Here is a 21,759-nt window from a genome sequence, read left to right as displayed (position 1 = left end):
CTTGGACTCAGCCTTCATTTTTGGAACACCTGCTCCATGCTGGGCTCCTTTAGAAAGCTACAGTTTGTTAAGCTCTTGCCATGTGCCAAGCGGTGCACTAAATGGTTGCAGTGACTACCTCCTTTGATCCAGACAACTCTACGAAGCACATACTATAATTAAGCCATTTTACAAATTGGGAAGCTGAGGCTCAGAGAGGTGACAAGAGATTTTTCTGTTATCTCATTTAACCCTCATTCATTCCTTTGAGGTGAGTGTGATGATCCTGTGGGGGCTCAGAAAATAATACACCAAAGTCCCCAAAGTGAAGGCCTAAGAAGCAGCCTCAGTCTGGTCCAAAAGTAGTGAATTATCTCAGTTTGATTGTTCAGTCAGTTACAGATCAAACTCCTTGTTCGACTCTTTACCCCTCCTCACTACTGCACTTGATGGATGGATGGAAAGAAGGAAAGAATAAAAAAAAAAAAAAAAGGAAAAAGAAGAAAAGAAAAAGCAAACTCCTGTAATCCCAACACTTTGGGAGGCTGAGGCGGGTGGATCACTTGAGGCCGGGAGTTCGAGACCAGCCTGGCCAACATGGTGAAACCCCATTTCTACTAAAAATACAAAAATTAGGTGGGCGTGGTGACGCACACCTGTAATCCCAGCTACTCAGGAGGCTGAGGCAGGAGAATCGCTTGAACCTGGGAGGCGGAGGTTGCAGTGAGCCGAGATAGCGCCACTGCACTCCAGCCTGGGCAAGAAAGCGAGACTCTGTCTCCAAAAAAAAAGAAAAAAGCAGACTCAAAAGCAGTCTCTGTCCTGCCCTCCTGTCTCTGACCCCTAAACCATAGAAACTAGAATATTTCTTTCCCAATGCAGGTCATAGAAACTAGAACCCTTTTCCCCCAAAACCAGGCATAACACCTAAAAATATTGCTCCAGGCCGGGCGCGGTGGCTCACGCCTGTAATCCCAGCACTTTAGGAGGCCGAGGTGAACGGATGACGAGGTCGAGAGATGGAGACCATCCTGGCCAACATCGTAAAACTCCGTCTCTACTAAAAATACAAAAATTAGCTGGGTGTGGTGGTGTGCACCTGTAGTCCCAGCTACTCAGGAGGCTGAGGCAGGATAATCGCTGGAACCCAGGAGGCAGAGGTTGCAGTGAGCCAAGATTGCACCACTACACTGCAGCTTGGTGACAGAGTGAGACTCCATCTCAAATATATATATATATATATAATCTATCTCTAACTTTCCTGCCTCCCACCCCCACCCCACCCCAGTCTTTTTGTGTAACATGTGGTCATAAAGAAATTAAGACCCTTGGCTGGGTATGGTGGCTCACGCTAGTAATCCCAGCACTTTGGGAGGCTGAGGCAGGTGGATCACAAGGTTGGGAGTTCAAGATCAGCCTGGCCAACATGGTGAAACCCTGTCTCTACTAAAAATAAAAAATTAGCTGGGCATGGTGGCAGGTGCCTGTAATCCCAGCTACTCGGGAGGCTGAGGCAGGAGAATTGCTTGAATCCAGGAGGTGGAAGTTGCTGTGAGCCGAGATTGTACCACTGTACTCCAGCCTGGGCGACAGAGCTAGACTCCCTCTCAAAAAAAAAAAAAAAAGAAAAGAAAAAAAGAAAGAAATTAAGACCCTTATTCCAGAAGGGTCCTGCCCCATACCCAGGAGGGAGGAACGCTGCACAGAAAGGCCAAGAAGAATCTGGACAGACAGGTCTTGCTGGGCTTCTTCACTCTGTCTCTTATTAGCATTAGAACGTGCCCTTTTTGTCCAGTCATATTTCTCCACAGCTGTCCATACGCCATTAGAATAGCTTGGAATCGCTTGAACCTGGGAGGCGGAGGTTGCAGACCTAGTTCTAGGAGGTTCTAGTTTCTATGGTTTAGGGGTCAGAGACAGGAAGGCAGGAGAGAGACTGCTTTTGAGTCTCCTTTTTTTTTTTTGGAGACAGAGTCTCGCTTTCTTGCCCAGGCTGGAGTGCAGTGGCACTATCTCGGCTCACTGCAACCTCTGCCTCCCAGGTTCAAGCGATTTTAAGCGATTCTAATGGCATATGGACAGCTGTGGAGAAATATGACTGGACAAAAAGGGCATGTTCTAATGCTAAGCATAAAAATGGACAGTTTCCCCCATGTCTTTGGGTCTTCATTCTGAAGGCTCTGTGCCACATAAAACTATAATCAAATAAATTTGTCATGCTTCTTTCTTGTTAACTTGTCTTTGTTACAGGCTTGTTAGCCATGACCCTTATGACAGAGAGGAAAGAGATTACCCTTTCTGCCCCTACAATCCCTATTTTATGGATAGGAAAACTGAGGCCCAGAGAGGAGAAATTTCGTGTCCCAGGTCACACAGCTCCAGAGGTATTCAGGTTCTGGGAAGTGGATCTGGAGGTGTGCTTGTGGGAGAGAATTCACTGCATGAAACTAGGCTGTGGCTATTTGAGAGCTGAAGGATAAAACAGTAGAAGTAAAGACAGTGGACAGTTATGGCCGGATGCAAAGCCCCTTTTATGTGCTGTAGGTCCATGAGGCTGTTCTGCCAATATGTTCGTCTGTGGATGAGGAAACAGGCCTGGGAGAATGCTACTTGCCCAAGGCCACCCAGTTGGCTAGTGGTGGACCTGGATCCAAGCCTGCTCTTATCTGCTCCACGGTGCTGATATCAAGCAGGGAAGCTGGGGGCCCAGACACTTCTTTCTCTGTCCTGCTCTGCTCAACTCCTTTCCCCAGTCCAAGTGCCTCCCTGCCCCCCATCCTCAGTCCAGTCTGGGCAGTCTGACAGCATTCTGGCCACCTGGGTAAGGCCCAGTGATGCATGGTTCCAGGAGCCCGGACCCCTATAACCCTGTGAGCTCTGAACCCTGGAAGGGAGCCTTGTGGGTAGCCTGTGCATCATCAGGCTGCCCTTCCAGCTACCAGGTTCAGCCCCAAGTAGATCAAGGTCTCCAGCAAGCCTGGATTCCTGGGCAGACCTAAGTCCAGTACCTGAAAGGACTCAAAAGGCTCTGAGCTGGGAGACCATCAGCTCAGAGACCAAAAGGAGTCAGGCTCTGAGCTGGGAGAGCATCAGTAAGGGTTTCAGTGGACCTAAAGCAAGAGAAACAATGTGTAGGGCCTGAGCTATCTCCAACACCTTCTTTTCTTTTCCCCCCAAACAAGGCCATCATTCACTAGAGGTAGCAAAACAGCGAAGCACATGGGCGTATTCTGCCTGGGTTCACACTTTAACTCTACCGTGTACCAGGTCTTTGTGACCCTGGCAAATTTTGTAACCTCGCCTGACGCTAGTCTCCTCAACTCAAAAGCAGGGTCATGATATTCACCTCATAGAGTTGGCAGGAGGAGCGAATGGAATCGTACAAGGAAAGGGCTTACAGTGCCTGGCGTATAGTAACTGCTCAAGAAATGCCAAGTATTACTCTATTTCAATTCTTTACTCCACAGCAGGAGTACAGGACATCGGGAGCACGGTGCAGCAGGAGCACAGGGCAATGGGAGCACAATGCAGCAGGAGCACAAGGTGATGGGAGCACGGTGCAGTAGGAGCACAGAGCAGTGTGAGCACAGAGCAGTGTGAGCACGGTGCAGTGGGAGCACAATGGAGCAGGACTGATTTCCAAGACAGATTCACTGCTTTATGGCCTCCTTGGATGAGTCTCACAGAATGAGGAGGAGTTCACCAAGCCTTGAGGAGGGGAAATGACTTTCCAGGCAAAGGGAACAGTATGTCCAGGGCACAGAGGTGGGAGGGGAGGGGTAAGCTTAGGGAATGGGGCCTCGTCATGCTCTGGGGCTGGTGCACAGGGGACCTGGTGGTGGCAGATGACATTAGGAAAGCAGGGGTAGAAAGTTGGGTGGGAGGGGGTAGTTTCCCTCTCACTTCAAGCCCAGGGAGGGGGCTTCCAAAAGACTAGTCAGAGTGTGTGTGCTGGGTGTGCCCCAGGACCTATGACCTGGTGTCTGACTCTTGCCTGAGAAGCCAAAGAGAAAGGACTGGCTGAAGCCCCCTAAGGCGGTGGAGTAGAGGGCTGCGGCCAGAGGGCACCGCACACACAGGTGGCCACAGGAGAGAGTCTGCCTGGGGCGGCCTCGGATCCAGATCCCAGGAAGTTCTCCTCTGGTGGCGTGAGGCCTCAGCAGGAAGAAGCTGGAGGCATCTGTGATGTCCTGGGATTGAGGGAGTCATCAATGAGCACCTGGCTGGTGGAGACCCATCCACCTTCCACAAGGGTGCAGCCGGGAGACCCTGCAGGGACCACCCCCAGGGCCGCAGGCATAAGAATGTGCTAGGTCACACCTTCTCGGTCTAGCTCAGGTCGGCCTCTGCAGTGGGGACGGTGCCGCGCATGCTGACACCAGCCCCACCCCACTCGCCCACCTGGTGTTCCTCCGCTTTCTGCCTCAGGGCTCCCTCTGAAGCTGGGAGGGCTGCCTAGCCCACTAGCTCAGATGCAGACTAGAGGCACACGCAGCTGACACCCAGTGGGATGCGGGAGCAGTTGAGGAAACCCCGGACTCTGGTCCAAAAGAAAACAACCCGTTCTGTCTGCCCATTGGGTTTCCTGGAATCTGGACTCCATTTCCTAAAGCAGCAACCTCCTTCCTGTCTCACTCGACCTCCTGGGATCACCTCCCATACAAACTCTGGCACATAGGTCTCTGTCCCAGGCCGAGCGGTGGGGAGCCGGACCAGGACTTCCATGAAAGTGCTCCTCTCACCCCCCAAACGAGAAAGAGCGTCAGCTTTTTTGTTTGTTTGTTTGAAACAGAGTCTCACTTTGTCGCGTAGGCTGGAGTGCAGTGGTGCAATCTTGGCTATTCTCCCACCTCAGCCTCCCAAGTAGCTGGGATTACAGCCGCGCACCACCACACCCGGCTAATTTTTCGTACTTATAGTAGAGACGGGGTTTCACCATGTTAGTCAGGTTGGTCTCGAGCTCCTAACCTTAGGTGATCCACCCACCTCAGCCTCCCAAAGTGCTGGAATTACAGGCTTGAACCACTGCACCGGGCCGAGCATCAGCTTTAAACCCCTGCCAAGCCCAGAGAGCATCAATGCTTGCTCAAGACAGTACCCAGGAGTCAGGCCCTTCTTGACTCCGGAACCTCTTTCCTCTCCCTCCTGCATCAGCCCTGGAGGTGCCAGAACCACAGTGGGCAGCTGGGGAGGAGAAGAAAGGGCAAAGGGCAGAAAGAGAGGAGAGACCAACCATGGCCTCCTTTCCTACTCCAGACTCAAAGATGTTAACACCTGCCCACTCTGTGAGCTTTGCACTTGGTGTTCCTTCTGCCTGGAATTCATTTGGCCTCAGCAGGACTGGCTACATACCCTGTACACAATGAAAATGTACACAAAAATTAAGAACTTCAGGCCGGGTGCGGTGGCTCACGCCTGTAATCCCAGAACTTTGGGAGGCCGAGATGGGCTGATCACCTGAGGTCGGGAGTTTGAGATCAGCCTGACCAACATGGAGAAACCTCGTCTCTACTAAAAATACAAAATTAGCCAGGCATGGTGGCACATGCCTGTAATCCCAGCTACAGGAGACTGAGGCAGGAGAATCACTTGAACCCAGGAGACGGAGGTTGCCGTGAGCCGAGATCACGCCATTGCACTCCAGCCTGGGCAACAAGAGCGAAACTGTCTACATAAATAAATAAATAAATAAATAAAAATTAAGAACTTCAAGATAGGTGTCAGGCCCTGTGCCTGGCTCAGGTCACACAACAAACAGCGGCAGGGCTGGTCTCCTCACTTCCCTCAGGTCTATTTAATGTCACCTTAATTAGCTGGGCGTGGTAGTGCATGCCTGAGGTGGAGGACTTGAGGCGGGAGGATTGCTTAAGCCAGGAGTTCAAGGCTGCAGTGAGCTATGATTGCACCACTGTGCTCCAGCCTGGGTGACAAAGCCACACTCTGTCTCTAAGAAAAAAATAATAATAATAGGGCCGGGCGCAGTGGCTCACGCCTGTAATTCCAGCACTTTGGGAGGCTGAGGCGAGTGGATCAACTGAGGTCAAGAGTTCGAGACCAGCCTGGCCAACATGGCAAAACCCCATCTCTACTGAAAATACAAAAAAAAAAAGTAGCTGGGCATGGTGGCAGGCGCCTGTAATCCCTGCTACTCAGGAGGCTGAAGCAGGAGAATCGCTTGAACCCAGGAGGCAGAGGTTGCAGGGAGCCGAGATCGCGCCATTGCACTCCAGCCTGGACAACAAGAGTGAAACTCCATCTCAATAAATAAATAAATAAATAAAATTAGATCGAGGTAATGGTTGCAAAACCCTGTACATTTACTAAAAGTCATTGCAATGTACACTTTTTTTCTGAGACGGAGTCTCACTCTGTCACCCGGGCTGGAGTGCAGTGGTGCCATCTCGGCTCACTGCAAGCTCTGCCTCCCAGGTTCACGCCATTCTCCGGCCTCAGCCTCCCAAGTAGCTGGGACTACAGATGCGTGCCACCACGCCTGGCTAATTTTTCATATTTTTAGTAGAGACGGGGTTTCACCCTGTTAGCCAAGACGGCAAGATGGTCTCGATCTCCTGACCTCGTGATCCACCCTCCTCGGCCTCCCAAAGTGCTGGGATTACAGGCGTGAGCCACCACGCCCGGCGCAATGTACACTTTTAAAAGAGGTGAACTTTATGGTATGTAAGTTGTGCTCTAAAGAAGCTGTTTAAAAAAGAACATGGGAGGCTGAGGCCAGAGGATTGCTTAACCCGGGAGTTGGAGAATAGCCTGGGCAACATGGTGAGACACAGTCTCTACAAAACATTTAAATATTAGCTGGGTGTGGTATTATGTGCCTCTAGTCCCAGCTGCTGAGGCTGAGGTGGGAGGTTCACTTGAACCCAGGAATTCCAGACAGCGGTGAGCTTATAGTTGCGCCAGTACCCTGCAGCCTGGGCGACGAAGCGAGACCCCGTCTCTAACAAATAAATAAATAAATAAAGATAACACAGCATCTCATTACCAGGAAATGGAAAAAATAATAATATAAAAATTGACATGGCAACTGACATCTTCAAACTACAAATTTTTAAGCTTTTATTTTCTCCCTATACAGAAGAGATCATTTTTTGGACTTCACTGCCTGACTTCCTGAGGCTGCTCAGAGTTTGTTGCAGGCTCTGGGCTCAGGGTACGTTCAATTTTCCTGCTTGGAACTGAGAGAAGAACTCAGGTCTTCTTACAGACTGCCAAAGTCCGGCAGGGCTCTTTTAGAACAGTCATTTCACAGCTAGAGAAACGGAGACCCAGGCCAGGCACAGTGGCTCATGCCTGTAATCCCAGCACTTTGGGAGGCCGAGGTGGGTGGATCACTTGAGGTCCAGAGTTCCAGACCAGCCTAGCCAACATGGTGAAACTCCATCTCTACTAAAAATACAAAAAATAAGCCAGGCGTGGTGGTGGGCACCTGTAGTCCCAGCTACTCGGGAGGCTGAGGCAGTAGAATGGCGTGAACTCAGAAGGTGGGGCTTGCAGTGAGCCGAGATCACGCCACTGCCCTCCAGCCTGGGCGACAGAGTGAGACTCTGCCTCAAAAAAAAAAAAAAAAAAAAAAAGACAGAGAGAGAAACGGAGACCCAGAGAAATAAAGGGCCTTGCCAAGGCTACACAGGCATTTGGCAGCAATTTCATCAGCGTCCAGCACACATGGGCTTTGTAATATAATCGCCAAGGGAGCCAGTTCTTGAACACAGCCCCTTGATTTTTCTTGTCAGAGCCCCTTGAACTCCTCTGGAGACTCCTGCCCTCTGCTTGAGATGCTCCTGTAGCTTTTCTTGCTCAGGTGAGAAATAAAATGTGATCCTAAAATCCCTTTGGTATCTACAGGAGGAGGTTGTGAAGTCTGTAAGTGGTTGTATTCCAGCTTCATTATTTCCCCACCATGCTGGTTCCCCAGGGCTGGTGCCGTGAAGGAGGAAGAGATCAGAGAATCTATGCGGAGAGGGTCTTCTTCTTCCAGTGTGGTTGTAGTTGGCATTGCTGCCTCTGGGTACTGAAGGTACCCAAATGTTGATTCTGTCTTCGTTGGGCGCTTCTTTGGCTTCCCAGGAAAACTCCCACCAGGGACCTTGCCCTGCATTCCCCAGGAAGGGTGGTGGCACTCTCTAGCTGATCCCTGTGACCCCTTCCCGTAGGCTTCTGCCACCCTCTCCATTCACCTGCCCTGGGAGGAAACTCCCTTGTGTAGGGTCCTTCTCAGAAGCCTCACAGTTGCCTCCCTTCCTAAGGTCCCACTTGCCACACACAAAAATAGTTCCCTACCATCAGGGCAAGAGTGGTCTGCTCTCAGAGCAACTGGTCTGTGAGCTTCTGGGCCCTCTACGTTGGCAGTGTCTGTCCTTACAACAAACCACAAGGCAGGCATTTTCATTCTTGCTACCTCCTCTTCACAGATGAGTAAACTGAGGCTCAGACACAGCAAGCGGAACTGGCTGGTATTAGAATCCAAGTCTGCCTGACCCCAAAGGCTTTTTCTATCTTCCACATCAAGGATCCTCTTGGCCAGACTGTTCATCAGTCTCAAGGTCATTGCTATCATCAACAGCAAATATTTATTAAGTACCTAGGGATGGTGAGAGAGGTCAGACCAGGTAATCAATGCAGATTGGAGGCCCAGGGCTGGGCAAAGGGCAGGAACAGAGTGGAGACAAGATTGCTCAGCAGAGATCTGTGCTGGGTGGGGCCCAGGCCCGTGAGTCCAGAAGTACATCTGGAAGAAAAAGAAAAATCACCAGGTCATCTGCAACCCAGAGGCCAAGGGACAGGAGGTGGAGGGGCCCTTCATCAGGGCTAAAACAGTGGTTCTCAAACTTTGCTACAAATGGAATCATCCAGGGATCTTTAAAAAATACTGACACCTGGCCCCTGCCCCCAGACATTCTGATCTTGTTGGTATGGGAAGCAACCTAGGCATCTGGATTTTTAACGAGTAGGAAAGGTCAGGCAGGAACGGGGTGTGGGGAGGAGGTTTGATAGGAAGAGGTGGTGATGACCTAGGCTCTGGAAGCCTAAGGTTCTAGGGCAAGGAGGTCAGGGTACTGGGCTGGTGCAAAGTAGGCACGTGAGAAATATGAATTGGAGGACAGTGGGAGGGAAGGGCAGAGGGAAGGAATGGAAGGAAAAAAAGAAAATCCAAAACTCAGGCAGTGCAGTGAGTTTGAGTCTATTCTCCATCATTAGCTTTCTATGTGACCCTGGAAAAATGGCTTCCCCTCTCTGGGCTTCATTTGGAAAAGGAGGAGGTTGGATTTGTTGATGATTAAGATCCTTCTGGCCCCGGATTTCTAGGATGCTTAGGCGGGACTCCTTAGTGGGAGACGAGTGCACCTGCATCCACAGTCCAGCCACGCTCACATGCTGCCATCTCGCCTCTCTCCACCCTCCATGTGCTGCTCCCTTTGTCTGGAACACCCCCACCACTTTTTTTTTTTTTTTTTTTTTGTGGTGGGGGATGGAGTCTCACTCTGTTGCCCAGGCTGGAATGCAGTGGTGCGATCTCAGCTCACTGCAACCTCCGCCTCCCAGGTTCAAGAGATTCTCCTGCCTCAGCCTCCTGAGTAGCTGGGACTACAGATGCCCGCCACCACGCCCAGCTAATATTTTTGTATTTTGAGGAGAGACGGGGTTTCACCATGGCCAGGATCGTTTCGATCTCTTGAACTTGTGATCTGCCTGCCTCGGTCTCCCAAAGTGCTGGGATTACAGGCATGAGCCACCGTGCCTGGCCCCACTGCTTTTATTTATCTGTTCAACTCCTGCTTCTCATCTGGGACTCAGCTCAGGTGTCAACTCCTCCAGGCAGCCCTCGTTGACCGGTCCCCACCACCCTGTTCTGACTTGGATGCCCTTTCCTGTACCAAGGAAAGGTTGGTCCCTCTGATTATCCTACCAGACCCATTACACTGTGACACCTGTTAATTACCTGTTTCCCTCCTGGGTTGTGCGTCTTGTTCTGTGACTTGTCTATATTCCCAGCACTCAGCATAGAGAAAGCTTCTTAAAAAGTGGGATGGAGGAATGAAGGTTGCCAGGCCTTCATTCAGGTGCCTGGACCACAGGAATGAACAAGAGACATTGTCCCTTTCCAAAACAAGGAGAAAGGGGAAATCAGGAAGTGGTTTGTTAAACAATGACAAAAAGGGGTACAGGAAAAGGGGCCAAGAGGTTGTCCAGGAGCCTGCAGCATTTGCCCATAGTTACGGTAAGTCTACCCCTCAATCCCGAAGCTTTCCTCAGTGGGTTAACAGGAAAGCCAGTGATGCTGAAACAAAGTGGGGAATGGAGTACAAGGGCTATCTGGCATCTTAGATGGCTACATGAACATGCAGCTTGCAAATAAGAGAAATACATAGGTGGGGAGCTATCTGGACATCTGGGTGAAGTTTTAATACGGTATAAAAATGTCCTTTATAGTAGAGGTATGGAAGAAAAGGAAGAAAATGGGGGAAGTGAGAGAACAGCATCTTTTCTGGGGGATTTTGAAAATATAGATTTCTAGACAATAAAGATGTGTTTTTTGTGGTTTTTTTGCTTTATTTTGTTTTTTTGAGATGGAGTCTCGCTCTGTCGCCAGGCTGGAGTGCAGTGGCGCAATCTTGGCTCACTGCAACCTCCGCCTCCCAAGTTCAAGTGGTTCTCCTGCGTCAGCCTCCCGAGTAACTGAGACTACAGGCGCGTGCCACCATGCCTGGCTAATTTTTGTATTTTTAGTAGAGACAGGGTTTCGCCATTTTGGCCAGGATGGTCTCGATCTCTTGACTTCGTGATCCACCCACCTCGGCCTCCCAAAGTGCTGGGATTATAGGCGTAAGCCACCGTGCCCGGCCCTTGTTTTTTTTTTTTTTTTTTTTTTTAAAGAGGTTGCCCAGGGGTGGGAGGGGGTCAGTGAATTTCTGGAGTCAGAAAGCCCTGGGTTTAAATCTAGCACAACCGCTGGTTAGCTGTGTGACTAGAGCTGCTTTCTTAACCTTCCTATAACATGGGGATAATCAGAACACCTCCCTCAGAGGTAGAACACAGCACAGTGCTTGGCTCCTAGAAAACACTGGAGAAACATGTTGACTATTTTGATTTGCTAACATCACGAGTGGGTGAGGAGGGCTGTGGGAATAGACATGCCATGCCCGACCACCATCACCTGTTCACACCTCATACCCCACCACCCTTGGGATTAAATGAAATGCAATTGCCCATAAGTCAGGCTGGCTTCTTGATTACAGCAGAATGCAAACTCCTCAAGGGTGAGGATCCTTGTTTTATTTGCTGGTAAATTCTTGGCACCTGGGATAGTGCTGGTGCATAGTAGGTCCTCAATAAATATTTCTTGAATGAATAAGCGACTGAACTCTGGGTTGACTAGCTCAGTACATAGGGGTAACCTCATCCTCCTTCCCTAGACCCACGTCCCTCCTCCAAAAATCTTGAACTCAACATGACTCCATCAGCTATGACTTCATTCAGCAGCAAGCAATGAAAAGCCACAATGGGCCAGGTGTGATGGCTCAAAAACAGTGGCTTAAACAAGTAAAATGATCAACTTGCCTAGACTGGTATGTCAGCTCAATGATATTATCAAGGACCCACGATCTATCCATCTCCCTGTCCCAGCCATCATGTGACTTTTACCCTGATGATCACAAGAGGGCTGCTGTACTTCTAGGTATCACGTCTCTGTTCCAGGAAAAAGGAGGATGGGAAAAGGGCAAAAGGTACAAGGAGCCAGACAGGTGACTACTTAACAACAACAAAAACAATGGCCCCTCTCTCCCTTTCTCTGCCATCGTGGTGTGTGCTTGACTCCGCTTCTTGCCATGTCTTCTCACAAGACTTCCTGGTCAAGAAACAAAAGCAAAATCGTTCCATTCTCCAGGGGATTAGGATGAAAACTGGCAATAAAATCAGGTAAAACTCCAAAAGGAGACATCGGAGGAAAACCAAGCTGGGTCTATAAGGAATTGCACATGAGATGGCACACACATTTGTGCTGTCTGAAGGTCACAATCACATTACCATATCAAGCTGAAAATGTCACCGTTATCTGCAGTTAGACATGTTTTATTTGGAATACATTTTTCCTCTCTGAATCTGTTATGAATGCGTTAGTTGGCTGGGTTCAGTAATAAATATGTGAGACCTTTCATTTCAAACAACAACAAAAACAACAAAATAAAACACTTTTCAGGTTTCTGTTATAAGGGAGGAGAGACTCAGTCCTGGGAGAGCAGCCAGCAAGGTCTGCCACGATGGCCAAATGAAACCATTGTTCCCCTCCATCCATCCCCCCACACCTACTCCTTCTCCAGGCTTGTTTGAGTAGATGGCACCCCTCTTCACTCAGCTCCCCAAGGGAAAAGCCCAAGAGTCAGCCCTCACTGCATGCCCACATCCAGTCCAACAGCTCCTGTTAGCTTCACCATGACCTAGATCCTGAATCTGACCATGACCCTCCACCTCACTGTCCAAGCCACTCTCATCTCTCTCCCTTGTGCACTCCGGCTCTCCTTACCGTCCATTCTCCTCCTGGTGGCTGAAGAATTCTTTACACACGTAATCTGATCACATCACTCCCCCCTTAAAGCCCTTCAAAACTGCATCATGCAGACTATAACCAAACCCTCGCCCTGGCCCCAGGCTACACAGCTGGACCCTGAGCACCTCCTTGTATGGGGTCCCCCTTGACCACCTCATCCAGCCAAGAGGGCCTCACTTAGGCTCCTTCCTCACACCTGCTAGTTCCTGTCATCAGGCCTTGGCACTAGCAGTTCCCTTTGCCAGGAACACACTGCACCTGCCCACAGTCATTGTCTGTTATATCACCCTTTTCATCCTCACAGCATTCATCCTAATCTCTTTTATAGTCTGTCTTCTCCCCCAGGATGTAAACAAGGGCAGAGACCTTGTCTGCCTTGTCCATCGCTGTATCCTCAGGACCTAACACTGCCTGGTAAGTAGGAGGACTGGAGGTGTATTCATTCAATGAATACGTGGATGGAGAGGCTTGTTTCGGGTGGTCTCTTAGGGAACCTTCTAGCTCTTGAAGATCTAAAGAGAAAGCAGAAGAAGGAGCTTGGGGAAGGGGACGCAACACATGAGGTATGTCCGAAACTGGACCAACATCCCAGCCCTCTTCCCTGATTGCCCAGTGTAGGAGATCAGTCAGAGTGGTGGGAGAAACTATAGGGAAAAGGAGCAGGCCTTCTGAAAGGTCAGAGGGCTCTGCAAAGCTCCAGGAGAGAACAGCTGAAGGCAGCTGTTCCATAACCCTGAGGCAGAGGGCAAGGAGTAGGTACAAGGGAGTGTGGGGGAATTTATCTTAAACAGGCTTATTTACTTATGTTGACCAGAAACTGACCTTTGATTATCTGCACATGAAGTTCCCTGAAAGGGGAAGAATAAATGTTAATTACCCGAGAAGCTGGGGCTGCTCTCTGGCCACTAGAGCCAGGCAGTCATCTAGCTGCTGTTACAGTGCATACCTGTCTGACTACTCATTTCATCCGTAGGTCGGCCAGGGTCTACGGGACAGATCCAGCAGCCCAGGAGATCCTGCTAGGCGAGCGTATCCGGGGACTGAGTCAGAGACCATTTGGAAAAAACTGGAAAGAAGAGGTGAGCACAGGCACTGCCATATTGAGCCCCATGAATTCAGGCCAGAATGGGACCCCCGCCATCTGGAAAATGGCATTGAGAGAGCAAGCAGCCTGCTGGCTCTGCCTCTAATTAGCAGTGGATGAGTGACCTAACCCTCTCTGAACCTCAGTTTCATCTATAAAATGGGATAAAAAAGAATAGTATTTACTTCACAAGGTTGTTTTAAGGATTCAATCAGGGCCGGGCACAGCAGCTCATGTCTGTAATCCCAGCACTTTGGGAGGCCGAGGTGGCTGGATCACCTGAGGTCAGGAGTTCAAGACCAGCCCGACCAACATGGTGAAACCCCATCTCTACTAAAAATACAAAAATTAGCCGGGCATGGTGGCAGGCACCTGTAATCCCAGCTGCTTGGGAGGCTAAGGCAGGATAATTGCTTGAACCCAGGAGGCAGAGGTTGCAGTGAGCCGAGATCATGCCATTGCACTCCAGCTTGGGCAACAAGAGCAAAACTCCATCTTAAAAAAAAAAAAAAATTCAGATGGATTATGTAAAATGCCTATACAATGCACGGCAAATTGTTTAAGAGCTCAAACAACTTCAGACATGTAAGAGAAAGAAAAGAGAGGAGGGAGAAATGATGGAGCCAGGTGACACAAAAGTAGATGTCCCAGTCCCCTGGGGGCAGCCCAGTCAGATATGCTGGGAGTTTGGACCTCCTAGAAAAGACACAGAACTTTAAGGCATCTGAACTTTAGCTTCCCCTTCTCAAAATGGACTTTTGAGTTCTTCTGGTCCAACCCCTTCATTTTACAAACGTTCTGCATCTTGGAAAGAAAGGCCAAAGGCCAAAGACCCAGAGAGTTGGCAGAGGCAAGTACAGAGAGGCGGCCAGTGGGGACAGGGCTGTGGAGGTGGGCCAGTGCAGCAGGCTGTGAGCCCCCTGCTCTCCTTATTCTGGGGAAGAGGATCTGCCTTCATCTGCACCCCCCACCCCCCACCACCAACACACACAATGAGGGGGAAATGGCAGGCTGGGGAGACCCATGAAGCTGGCAGGAGGAACACTGGGCAGGGAGGGGCCAGCCCTGTGCTGGGCATTTCAGCACTGGGCTCAATACTCATGCAGCCTGCAAGGGGGTCTCTGCAGTTTACAGATGAGGGTATGGGTGCCCAAGCCCCCTGAAAAGCTCTAGAGCCAGAACCGGAACACTATTCTGTGTGACTTTAAAAATCTCTGCCCATTCTTATGCTCACTAAAGTCTGAGAAAAATTTAAAAATTAAAATTAAAAATAAATTAGGCCAGGCGCTGTGGCTCACGCCTGTAATCCCAGCACTTTGGGAGGCCGAGGTGGGCGAATCACCTGAGGTCAAGTTCGAGACTAGCCTGGCCAACGTGGCAAAACCTCGTCTCTACTAAAAATACAAAAATTAGCTGGGCATGGTGGTGGGGTGCCTGCAATCCCAGCTACTCGGGAGGCTGAGGCAGAAGAATTGCTTAAACCCAGGAGGTGGAGGTTGCAGTGAGCCGAGATTGCGCCACTGCATTCCAGCCTGGGAGACAGAGCAAGACTGTCTTTATTAAAAAAAAAAAAATATCTGCCCTGCCTCTGCCTAGGAATTAAAAGGCCTGTATTTGAGACCATCACTACTACATCACTAACTGGTTGCAAGCTCGAACCAGTTCTTTCTCTCTTACCTCAGATTCCTTCTTTAAACAGGGAGGGTAGATGCCACCACTGAGCCGCTGAGGGTCCTCCCAGCTGGAGCTGAGATTCTTGAGATTCTAAACAACCGCCTCCCTACACTGAGTCAGAAGGAAAGCCTGCTGGGCCTCTAAACCAAACGCCCCCAGGCCTCTCATCTAGCCTTCCCGGCCCAGGCACATGGGACAGCACTACCCCAGGCTTTGCAGTGCCTGGCTGGCCTCCCTTCAAGGGTGGTGCCCGTCTGCCCAGTTTTCTAGCCCGGGTGGGAGCCTGGGCCTCAGCCAACACCATTCTCTGGGACCTAATTCCACTCCGTGATTTGGGGAAAAAAGCCAAGCAATGGACTCAATTAGGAACCTCCAAACCATCAAGGCTTCCCCACAGGTTACCATTTAGGCCAGCGCTTCTCAAGCTCAATTTAAGAAAAAAATGTTTAATCTGCTGCTAACTTAATACTTCTGTAAAATTTTAAAAATATATACTATATAATACTAGTGGTTACACAATATTGTGAAAGCACTTACTGCTACTAAATTGTACGCTCAAAAATGGCTAAAATGGTACATTTATATTATCTATATTTTACTACAATTTGTTTAAATTGAAAAAAATGAAATGAAAAAGGTGAAATTCTAGCCTCAGCTTCGTTTTAATAACATTTGACAAGACCTTGTAAAATTGTTATAAAAGTTTCTAAATGCTTACTTTCAATTTTTGTACTTATCTCGCTGCAGACCAGTAAAAGTTTGTATGCTGGCAGCAATCCCCGAGCTATACTTTGATAGCGCTGATCCGAGCTGCTAAGAGGGACTCTGGCTTTGCAGGGCCTCTCAGGAGACCTTCTAAGAGCACAAGGTTCCTGTACCACGACTCCCTCCAGCAGGCATTTCTGGACACCAGGCTGGTCAACCCCAAGCAGCTCAGGGCAGGCACACTGCTCTGATGTATGGCTGACACCTACTTATGCCCCAGCTGTCCCCAAGGGCCTTGTTGATGTACAGTGGTTTTTATTTATTTTTTTGAGACACAGTCTTGTTCTTGTTGACCAGGCTGGACTGCGATGGTGTGAACTCGGCTCACTGCAACCTCCGCCTCCTAGGTTTAAGCCATTCTCTTGCCTCAGCCTCCCAAGCAGCTGGGATTACAGGCACCCGCCATCACGCCTGGCTAATTTTTGTATTTTTAGCAGAGACGGGGTTTCACCATGTTGGCCAAGCTGGTCTCAAACTCCTGACCTCAGGTGATCTGCCCACCTTGGCCTCCCAAAGTGCTGGGATGACAGGTGTGAGCCACTGCGCCCGGCCAATGTGTACTGTTATTAAAGTGTCCCTGTCAGTGGCCAGGAGAATGGTGATGTCCCTGATAACCACAGGGAGTCATGGGGTGGGGTAGCCTGGATTGGGGAGGTAAAAAGTAGAGAGGTGACTTCTTTGCTTCTACTCCCTAAACCAAACTTGACCCAAGCATTATCTCCTACAGGAAGTCATCCTGGGCCTGCATCCTGAGGAGCCCCTATCTGTGTCCCACAGCAGAGCAGAGCACAGGTCTCCCTGTATTTGTATTGAATGGGTAACATGGTAAATTAGGAAGTGGTGCCTGTTCCTGGGAAGATGAGGGAATGTAATGTGTGCCTTGGTTGTAGGGTATGACTGGATTTCAGGCCCCACATCTCCTCAGTGGGATCTCCTGTGCAGGGTACAGTCTGCATACTGTGAGCAGGGGTTGTGATGGGTGCAGCTGCAGGCCCATCTCCACCAGCCTGTTGGGGACTGGAGAGATGGCAATGGTGTTTAGATGTTGCATCCTGAGGGGTCTCTGCCTAGGTAAGCAACAGAAACGCTGGCTTAAAAAAAAAAAATCTAGGCCAGACACGATGGCTCGTGCCTGTAATCGCAGCACTCTGGGAAGTTGAGGCTGGTGGATTGCTTGAGCTCAGGAGTTCGAGACCGGCCTGGGCAACATGGTGAAATCTCGTCTCTACAAAAAATATGAAAATTAGCCGGCCATTGTGGCATGCACCTATAGTCCAAGCTACTCTGGAAATTGAGGTTGGAGGATTGTTTGAGCCAAGGATGTTGAGGCTGCAGTGAGCTGTGTTTGCACCACTGCACTCCGGCCTGGGTGACAGAGAGAGACCCTGTCTGAAAAAAATTCTAGACACTGGGGCTCCAATTTTATTTTTTTATTTACTTTCATTTTTTAATTATTTAGAGACAGAATCTTGCTGTGTCTCTAAATAAATAAGGCTGGTCTCTAACTCCTGGCCTCAAGTGATCCTCCCTCCTCGGCCTCCCAAAGTGCTGGGATTACAGGTGTGTACCACCACACCCAGCAACAGGCTGGCTCCAATTTTAGAAATTCTACTTCCAAAGGTCTGAGGGTCCTGAGTCTCATATTTTGAAAAAGTACCATGTGATCCTGATACCCAGCTGGTGTCTGGCCCATAGAGGTGCCAGCAAGTGTTTGGTGACTGGGCTTAGAGGTACAACACATCTCTGGAAGGAGACACGGGAGACAGCTAGGTGACCTGGGAGGGAGGGAGATTCACTTTTATTATACATCTTTTTTTTTTTGAGACACAGTATCGCTCTGTTGCCCAGACTGGAGTGCGGTGGCGTGATCTATGCTCACTGCAACCTCCACCTCCCGGGTTCATGCCATTCTCCTGCCTCAGCCTCCCGAGTAGCTGGGACTACAGGCACCCGCCACCACGCCCGGCTAATCTTGTTTTTGTATTTTTAGTAGAGACGGGGTTTCACCGTGTTAGCCAGGATGGTCTCAATTTCCTGACCTCCTGATCTGCCTGCCTCGGTCTCCCAAAGTGCTGGGATTACAGGCTATTACACGTCCTTTTATACTGATTGGACTTTTGATCTAAAAAACAGTTTGGCTGACTTGGAGTGATGGAGTTACTAGTCTCTGTGTCAGGGACTGCAAATGCTGGGCCTCCAGCAGGGGCAGGGCGGATCCAGCGAAAGACAGAAGTGGGTGGGCCCAAGGGGATGGAGAGCTGCAGAACCCAAGTCCCGCCTCGAGGGGGCAGCAACTGCCCAGAGTCCGCTGACGGCCGCTGGGTGGGACTGCAAGCCCAGGGTTGCCAGATCTGTCAGCTTTTTTCAAGATAAGCTTGAAATCAGATTTTCACATGGAATTGTCAGCTAATTCAACAATTTAAAACACAGCATGGGCTGAATGCAACATGCCTATGGTTCAACATTGGCTGCAGGCCACCAGTTTGTGCGTTCGGATCCAGGAGGATTCCATTAAGGATTGTGCACCTCAGAGCCATCTGCAAAGCTGGTGCAGACCCTTCATTTGTTTCTAGAAAATCGGGTTTACTCCACATGGGGTCCACAAAGGATGAGGACAAAGCCAGTGCCCTGAGGTAGACCGTGGGAGTCACCCACCCACTCATCATCATTTAATCCAGCATATTAACCTCCCACCACGAGCCAGGAGATCCAGTGGTGAATGTGACAGGAGGAGTCCCTGTTTTCAGGGACCCTATGTTCTAGCTGGGGAGACACTTGAATTAATGAGTAACACTTGTGATACATGAGGAGCTACAGTACAGCATGGGGGTTAAAAGTCTGGGTTTGAGTCCTGACTCTACTGCTTGCTAGTTGTCATTTTAGGTCAATCCCCTAATCTAGGTCCAGTTGCCTTACTTCTCGCCTATGGAATGGCCATGATAACCTCATAGGGTTGTTCTGGGGATTCACTGAGACAATGCAAATAATTATTAGTTGCTGCTATTAAATAGAGAGCTGTGAGAGCAGGGAAGAGGGGAGGCTAGGCTTAGCATGGGGACTTCCCCATCCCAGTGAATACTGGGGCTTTTTGCCAGTGAGGGGAGCAGGAGGCCACAGGGATTGGAAGCTCCAGGCCCAGGAGAGGCTCAGTCCTCTTCTGCTGAGATGGCTGCTATGAGGTAGCTGGCTCATTTCCTGCCTGTTTTTTCTTCCTATGGATCCAATTTCAGCAGCCTACTTGTCTCAGTAGGATATGGTGCCCAAGGACTGGGCAGGTACTGCTCTGCTCTTGGCCACGATGGAAGCAGGCCAGGCCTTTCTAACTATGAACCAGAGCCCTTCCATGAAGCTGCTGCATTTTGGAGCTCATCAAACCCTACAACTAAGTTTTAAAAATCTAAGTGCATGTACGAAACAAGTCAGAAACCCTTTCCTACGCCCTTGAGTACGGAATACCAGCTTCTGCTGGCAGAGGCCTCAGCCACAGGGACATTTTGGACCTTTGTTTCACCTGGGCAAAAAGGGAGGAGGCAAGTGTCAAGAGACTTGGCTCACCAGCAATGTGTCTGGGTCCTTGGAGTTCAGCTCTGTGTCTATGACATGGTCTCTGATCTCAGGTGGTCTGTGCAGTCCAACCCTGTAGAGAATCAGTCTTGGATTTGGAAGGGAACTTCTAGGGCATCTAAGTCCAACCTCCATCCAAAGGGGGAAGCTTTTCTATAAGAAACTTGGCCTTGCCGGGCGCGGTGGCTCATGCCTGTAATCCCAGCACTTTGGGAGGCCGAGGCAGGCAGATCATGAGGTCAAGAGTTCAAGACCAGCCTGGCCAACATGGTGAAACCCTGTCTCTACTAAGAATACAAAAATTAGCCAGGCACGGTGGTGCATGCCTGTAATCCCAGCTACTTGGGAGGCTGAGGCAGGAGAATCGCTTAAACTGGGGAGGCGGAGGTTGCAGTGAGCCAAGATCGTGCCACTGCACTCCAGCCTGGGCAACAGAGCAAGACTGTCTCGAAAAAAAAAAGAAAAAAGAAAAAACTTGGCCTTTATCTTCTGTATTCCTAAATGAACCACATTTAACAGTGATTCAAACAAATGAATTCGCAGTAAGGTAGCCAAACTGTCATCTGGGTGCACAGGTTTACCGGGACAGCTAAAACATCACTGAAAATCAGAATTCTCCACTGGGAGAATGATAGAGTAGACAGGAGCACCTTTATAAAGGTGCTGGGGGTGGGGGATGAGACCTCACTCCAAGGCATGCAAGGATAAGAGGCCCTGCCTTTTTAAGGAGGTGGGAACGGCTGAATAGTAGGGCTTTCATTTGCTCACTGAGACTTGTGAGCAGGTCTGAGGCAGAGGGGAATTGTTCCGGGCAACGAGGGGATGCTGAGCTGTCAGAGCAGCCCCCCTCCCTGTGCAGGGCTTAGAGCAGGTCTGCCTGGGTAAGCTTCTCCTACTAGGTTAGGACCTTGGGTACGTTACTTTGCCTGTTCACTTCTCTATGGTGGAGAAAATGAACACGATGCCTGGACGTTAAGTGCTCAGTAAATAGTAGCACTGCCATTTTCCCAAGTGGAGTGATTTCTTTCTCCTCCAGCTTCCCAAGTTTAGAGCACATGTCCCAGTTCCTCAGTGCAGTGTCAGTCACATGGATTGCTCCAGAGCCCAGCAGGCCCTCCCACCTCATCCCTGTGCTGCCCCAACAGCCACCATGGCCACCGTAGCCTGAACAGCAGCCACTCTCCAGTCAACTCACCCTGCCTCCACTTTCTCTTCCTTAAAATGGTTTTGTTACTGACCACTGCAGCCCCCCACATTCAAAAGCCTTCAAAGAGCCTCTGCTGCTTAGAATAAAAAAATGGGGAGGGGGCCTGCCTGGAGGGCCTGCCAAAGGCCATTAACTATGGCAGGTTCTCTGTGCACGTGGCAATCACAGGCTTACTAAGTGTTTAACAATTAAGTGCTTTATTGGGGTTTGGCTTGGAAGGTTCATCTGACTTCCAAAAGGACAAGCTCATGTCCTTTCTCCTCTCAAAGCTTCCCAGACCACAAAGCCCTTTGTGGTCACTCCTTTCACCAAAGCACTAAAGCACCCTGGTGAGTACAAGTATGTGGTCGAGAGCCTCACCCTCAGGTAAGTAAGCATTCTACAGCTCTCCTTCCCCTCACATGCGCACGTGATATGCTGGTCCCACCCCATCTTTTCTCCATCCCTAGCACAAAGGCCAGTGTGGAGCACAATCTAGGTGCTTGTCAAATGTTAATTTAAGGGACTCCTTCACGTCCTTCAAACCTCTCTCCACTGAGCCCAGTCAACCATAAGGCCCAAGTACAAAATCCTCAGGAAGGGACAAGCCTCATTTTCCATTCAAGACAAAAGGAATGGAGTCTGCTCCTTGGTGACAGCCCCAACTGCTTGTCAAACCACTCTGGCCTTATTAGGCCAACCTATTGGAAGTACTGCTGGGAGAGGCTGGCCCCAGTGGGACAGACGCAGACTCCCGTGATGGCAGAGAATGCCGGGCCCGGGAATGCATACCCAGAGACACTTCCCCAGAAGCTCGTAGGTGCCACCGCTCCTCCTCTTCACTCCAAGCCAGATGCAAAGAATGGGGGAGTGAAAGTTACTTAACTGATCTCCCCCAACCATCTCATTTTATCCAGGAGAAAATGGGGGCCCAGGACTAAG

General features: G+C 49.9%; 2 pseudogenes; one reads left to right on the top strand and one right to left on the bottom strand.

Annotated features, from left to right (window-relative positions):
• Window positions 1–7,452: 7,452 nt before the first annotated feature.
• Window positions 7,453–8,259, bottom strand: LOC104006874 (uncharacterized; annotated as a pseudogene).
• A 1,885-nt stretch (window positions 8,260–10,144) lies between these two features.
• On the top strand, window positions 10,145–10,513 carry LOC134809795 (small nuclear ribonucleoprotein F-like; annotated as a pseudogene).
• Window positions 10,514–21,759: the final 11,246 nt, after the last annotated feature.

Source organism: Pan troglodytes, chromosome 1 (genome assembly GCF_028858775.2).
Source record: "Pan troglodytes isolate AG18354 chromosome 1, NHGRI_mPanTro3-v2.0_pri, whole genome shotgun sequence".
NCBI lineage: Eukaryota > Metazoa > Chordata > Mammalia > Primates > Hominidae > Pan > Pan troglodytes.
The sequence above is the reverse complement of the archived record's forward strand: the minus strand, read 5'-3'. Positions and strand labels throughout refer to the sequence as shown.